This window comes from Dama dama, chromosome X (assembly GCF_033118175.1).
Source record: "Dama dama isolate Ldn47 chromosome X, ASM3311817v1, whole genome shotgun sequence".
Taxonomy (NCBI): Eukaryota; Metazoa; Chordata; class Mammalia; order Artiodactyla; family Cervidae; genus Dama; species Dama dama.
The window spans coordinates 116,908,149-116,914,956 of record NC_083714.1 but is presented as its reverse complement, the minus strand read 5'-3'; positions in this window follow the sequence as shown (position 1 = coordinate 116,914,956).

The window sequence follows — 6,808 nt, the reverse complement described above, 5'->3', positions numbered from 1 at the left end:
AAAACAAAAAGCAGAACCTTAAGCAGCCCACTAAAAAGCCAGAAATTTGAGTACGTGTTCCACTCTCCTTTTTCTGCACTTAGGGAGAGGCTTCTGAGTTATATCAGCTTCTGTCTGCCCTACCATAGGACCTCTGCAGCATCAGTACCCTGCCCAGTACTTTTGTGTTCTCAGAAACTACCATGCATCTAGTGTGTGTGAGGTCTCATCAGTACTTCAAGATAGGCAAGACAGAAGTCAGTCCCCCAGCAGCTCCATACCCCCAATATCCAAATGTTGGGTATCTAGTCTACTCTCCTCTTTTCCTTACCTGGGAGAAGTGCAACCTGAGAATCTCCTCCTAATCCTGTGGTACTGTGCTCAGGAGGGAGAAATTATGGTGAGAGCCTGCCACAAATTTTCCTAATAGCTTCAGAGTAGCTGACTTTACACTCATCTGGAGGGCAGACGCTCTTAACTGGTTTCAGAATTTCTCACAGTGGAAATTGGTCTGCGTCTTTTTGAATCATTGTCTCCATGGAACTGATCTGGGGCTTTCTTTTCTGCCATCTTGGTGACATCACCCCTCTGCATAGTCTGTTTTATACGTTTCTTATTTGTTGGATCATGCATCATTGCCTAGCATTGGTAATAAAATGTTTTAAAACAGTAACAATCACATTGATCAATATGTTAATATTAATTAGTCCTTATCAGGTACTTTCTATATGCCAGGAAAGATAATAATCTTTATGGGGATTATCAGTTTAATAGAATGAAAACTGAGGTTCCAAAGACTAAATTGGCTGAAGTCATGCTCCCACACACAGCTAGGATTTCGGTCTAGGTCATCTCTGTCCATAATCCACTTTCTCATACCACCTGCTGTGATACTCAATACACATTTACTGAAAGGATCCCGGAGTCCCAACCTGAATCTCCCATGTCCTCTTTGATGTTTCACTGTTGGATCTATTCTAGGAAATTGTTCTTTACCTTCTGCCTGCATCTCCACCGTCAATTTGGATTTTCAGTTCTTCACAGCCTCCCATATACTCGGTCTCCCTCCTGCTTTCCTCTACCAAGAAGTTCTTCAACTTCTTTCACAGTCTTTATCTCAAATGTAATCTACATTGACTTCAAGATGGTAACTTGAATCTTAAATGTCACTCAGTTCTTTTCAGATCATAACACCTCATTTCCAGGACCAAGAATTTTTAATGAATCTGTAAAGTACTTACATCTCACTTATCAAGTACAAAACTGACGAGAAGTAAGCAAATATCACATTAGAATAGTAAAAACAAGACTTTATGATAGCTGTTGTGGTCAGGCATTTTAGATATTGAGTTATTTACAAATAATTGAATTTCCATTTGGGACATTGAGTTCTTCCAGTTTTTATAGTAATAGCATTCTATTCATTGTACACTATAGAAATAAGATATGATTTTAAAAATCTTTAAGATTCCATTTTTGTCACCCTGGGAAGAATGACACTCCAGTAATTTTTTAAATGCCCAATCACTGTTATTCTAAGCATTCCATATTGTAACAACTATCAGACTCATGGCTGCAGAGCACCATTAATGTTTAACTGTAGTCCTATGCAGCAGGATAGAAGCTAAGCCCTATCCCCAATTTTCATACAGAGAACAGGGTAATGATGAAGTTTTAAACATTGATAATATATTTTTGTTCCAGAAATCCTGAGTCATTCACGGCAAACTTCCTACCTGGCAGTGATCCTGAATTTTTTGTAAAACCTCAGATTGGAGAACTTCTTCCTAAAGGAACTCTCATCACTGTAGGTTTTATACCCACAATGTACAGCAGGAAATACAAAGCAACATTAGCAATACAGGTGAGTTCTAGAAAGGTAATAGTCAAGGATATTTGATGTCACAAAAGTCATTAAATGACTTTGGGAAAAAAGTTTCACTCAATGATCAAAGGTAAAGAACAGCAACATTATCTTGCAAAAGTCAACATATTTCAACTGTTTTGCTTGTTTTAATTTCCTTTTGGTCAAAAGAGAAATTTTAATTGTGAAATATAACGCAAATGTTGTTATCATCAATGGAAATAGGAAATTGTTTCTTTTCCACACCGAGGAATTGTGGAAGAGATAAATAATGACTGTAAAGTGATTTGTATAGACATATTATTTCCTATAATAACCTATTCAAAGGCTTTGGGTTTCCCAAGTGGCTCAGAGGTAAAGAATCTGCCTGCAGTGCAGGAGATACAAAAGTTGCAGGTTAAATCCCTGGGTTGGGAAGATCCCCGGAGTAGGAAATGGCAACCCGCTCCAGTATTCTTGCCTGGAAAATTCCCTGGACAAAGAAGCCTAGCAGGCTACAGTCCGTGGAGTTGCAAAGAGTCGGACACGAGTGAACACAACACCCCTTTATTCAAAGACTTCAGGTGATTTCCAATAGAGATTTTGAAACCTTTGATTTCAAAGGATAAAGGATAAGGTGTTAGGAAAATGTTAAGTTCTAAAATGAAGAAAATTAAACAGAAGATAAAATTTATTTTGAATTGAAACAAAATAGTGTGAAATGGGCCATTAATATAAAATAATGTTAAAGTGATCATTTTGTTAAAAGTTAAGGTAAATACAACTCTGAAAATTTATTCAGTAAGTAAAATTTCTCCATAAAATTCCCCATATCTGTCCTACTATGAACTTTTGGCTAAAGGTAACATTCAAGTTATTTTGGAAAAGATGTCTGTTACCACTGTCTTTTTTCAGTAGCACAGGCACAAGGGAATTGTAGTCATATTTCAAGACACAACTACTGATGCCAAAGTGACTACTATTCTGAATCAGACACTAATTAGGCAGCCCCACTGGCAGAAAAATGTGTTGTTACCGTTTTAATGACTAGAGAAAAATATTGAATACTGCTTGAGAAGAGCATTTATTTTCATCTTTTTGAGACCCCTTACAACCCAGGTAATAAAAATATAAAGCATCTGGAGCCTTGCTGCTCATAACTATTTCCTGAGTTAATAATTGATTACTATTATCATGTTAATGTGCTTACTTCTTAAAATGATATTTTAAAGAGGGATTTGTGAATAAAATTATATGCAGTTTATAACATATGGTGGATATTTCTGAAATTAACTATTAACACTTAGGAAGTTTTACCAACAAAATTCTGTTTCTGATTTCCCTGTGCAGACTTGACAATTAAATCACTAGCAGCAGAATTGAAGGGTTTCTGTGAAAGAATAAGTTTATATGGGATCAACTGAGAATATAACATTTTGATTTAGTGTAAGCAGTATGGTTTGATAAAGTATATATGGGGAAAATTGAGAAATCACTATTTTGATTTAAGAAATCATTGCTGATCCTATTTCTATTATGGAGAATTTAAAATATGTGCCAAAATGGAGAGAATACTTACTCTCTGTGCACTCCTCATCCCACATGAACTCTTTATCATCTCAAGGCCAGTCCTGTTTCAAGTACGTTTCCACCCACTTCCTCACTTCCCATATTATTTTGAAGAAAATCCAAGATTTCCTATTACCTACAAATATTCTCTATCGATCTCTAAAAGATAAAAATCTTAACCATGATACCATTATCATATCTAAAAATTAATAATAATTCCTTAATACCAGTGCATACTAAATATCCATTTGAAAGTGAAAGTCACTCAGTCATGTCTGGCTCTTTGCGATCCCATGGACTATGCCATCTATGGAATTCTCCAGGCCAGAATACTGAAGTGGGTAACTTTTCCCTTCTCCAGGGGATCTTTCCAACCCAGGGATCGAACCAGGGTCTCCCACATTGCAGGCGGATTCTTTACCAACTGAGCTATCAGGGAAGCCCCTAAGTATCCATTTAGTGTTCAAATTTTCCGTTGACTCATACATCTCATATTTTTTCATTTAAATAAATAGTAAAGACATAGAAATAGTAGGTAGAGTACTATGAATCCTTCTCCCAGCTCTCCCAGTGGTAACATCTTATATAGCTGTAGTAAAATATCAAAACAAAGATATTAACAAAATAATGTTAACTAGAAGAGACCCTACTCCATGTTTTGTGCTTTTCATATCCATTTGTGTGTCTGTGTGTGTCTGTTTGTGTATGTCTGGTTCTAGGCAATTTGAACCCATTTGTAGATGTATATACCTATAACCACAAGTGAGGTGGAAAACTCTTCCATCACAGCAGAGGAACTATGTCTTGCTAACTCTTTCAAGTCAAGTCCAACACTGTAATTCCCTCTCTACCCCTGGCAACTAGTAATCTTTTCTCCATCCCTCTGATTTTGTGATTTCTAAAATAGTATATAAATGGAATCATGTGCAAGCTTTTGAGACGGGCATTTTATGCCCAGTATAATGCCGTTGGTGTTCATAAATTGTATTACATATATCAAATCAATGATTTTGAAATCATGGTTCAAACACTGTCTGACTCCAAAACCCTGCTCTTAATGATAACAACATGATGTCTCACATGATAAATGTGAAGAATTTTAGAAGTTAACTCACTGTCTAAATGAAAATTGTTGTTTACATTATTATCATCTGTTTAAAACTGTTGTAAACACTAAGTCAATTAATACTTGTAACATATGAAACATATAATTTTCATTGTGTTTAATTGGAAATTAAAAGTATTTTTAAGAACAGTTTAGTTAAATATTACCCTATAAAAACTTCAACAACCATGTTAGCAAGCTTCATAAGTTCCCTTTCAATTAAACCATATTTAGATGAGTAAAAAGAGTCTTTTCTCCACTATTATACAGAGCATATAGCACTAGCTTTGAGAGACTGAAGTTAACTTAATCAAAGTGTTACAAAAAGCACTGTAACTCAAACAGAGTGGACAGTCCATTCAGCTTCCATGGTGGACATGATGAATCTTAAATAGTTTATACAAACTTGTAAGAACTCTCAGAATTACCCAAGATAAAACATACAAGGATTGTACAAAAGAAATATGTATATGTAGAGAGGCCTAGGCATAGGCATAAATTACATGTATTATTTTTAAGGGAATTGGCCATTATCATGAAATTGTGGGAAATGGTATTATATACATGTATCTTGGTTTGTATTTTCTCATAAGCAGATCCTAAAATAAGGATTCAAGTCCAAGTAGCATATTTACCATGTGATCATAGGAAACAGATGTAGAGAAGCCAGGATATGAGACTCGGAAGGAATAGAAATCAATAAAGGGTGCATTTACCAAGGCAATTAGCAGAGAGGGCCCTGGGGATTTAACACCGTGGGAGTTCTCTGGGAAATCATGTGGAACCCATACCTTAGAATATTCACACTTGAGGGGGCCAGGAAGTTTGGAATGTTTATATACCACCTGTCGCTGTTCAATCATTGATTGAGGAATGTTCCCAAGGATTGTTAACTCCCTGACAGCAGAGAAGCCTTCTGAAGTTTCTAAAAAACTTCAAAGAGAAAAAAAAATTTTTTTTAATTAAAAAAAGATAATAATAGTAAAAATATATTTAGGAATTTCTCTGGAGCTGTTGTGGGCAGTGTGGGTTCACTTCAGTTTCAGATAGCTTCTTGTTCCAGCTTACACTTCTCAATATCTATAGGCCGCTTCTGGTGTAGTCGGTGTTAACTACAGGGATTTTAATCTGTTGCACCTGTCACTTCTAAAGTGGTTCCCTTTGTTTATTTGGCTTCTGTTTGCAGGTCTCTTCAGTGACCAATTTTCGCCCTGACACAAGGTGGCGGAGGTGGTCTCTTGTTTAGGTTGGCTTGTTCAGTCGTGCGGTGTGGAGGGAGGGGCACTGCAGACAAATGTCACTGGCGTGTGTGGGGAGTGCTCGCAGTGTTCCGGCCACACTGGGTTTGCCCCCACATAATTGTCAATTTGGCGTTCTTATGTAAGAGCACAGTGATTCTTTGACATATTAGTGACATGAAGGTATTCATTTACTTTCATATTATTTTCACTATCGTTGTGCTCAGTCGTGTCCAACTCTTTGTGACCCCATGGACTGTAGCCCTCCAGGTTCCTCTGTCCATGGAATTATCCAGGCAAGAATACTCAAGTGCGTTGCCATTTCCTTCTCCAGGGGATCTTCCCAATCCTGGGATCAAATCTGGGTCACCTACATTGACAGGCAGATTCTTTACCAACTGTGACCCTTGGGGAAACCTAGGTAGAGGAATACCTTATCTATTTTATATATAGTGGTGTGTATATGTCAATCCCAACCTCCCAATTTATCCCTCCTTCCTGCCTTATCCCCTGGTAACCATAAGTTCATTCTGTACATTTGTCACTCTATTTCTGTTTTCTAAAGTTCAGTTGTACCATTTTTTAGATTTCCACATATAAGTGATATCATATATTTGTCTTTCTCTTTCTGACTCACTTCACTATGTATGATAGTCTATAGCTGTATCCAGGTTGCTGCAGGTGGCATTATTTCATTCCATTTAACGCTAATCTACCATTGTATATATGTACCATGTCTTCTTTATCTGTTCATCTATTGATGAACATTTACATTGCTTCCATGTTCTGGCTATTGTAAATAGTGCTGCAATGAACATTGGAATGCATGTATCTTTTCAAATTATGGTGTCCTTTGTGCATATGCCCAGGAATGAGATTGCTGGATCATATGGTAGCTCTTCTTTTAGTTTTTTAAGAAACCTCCACACTGTTCTCCACAGTGCATGTACCAATTTACATTTCCACCAACAGTATAGAAGGGTTCCCTTGCCTCCACACCCTCTCCAGTATTTAGGTTTGTAGATATTTTGGCAATGGCCATCCTGACCAGTGTATGGGCTTCCCAGTGGTGCT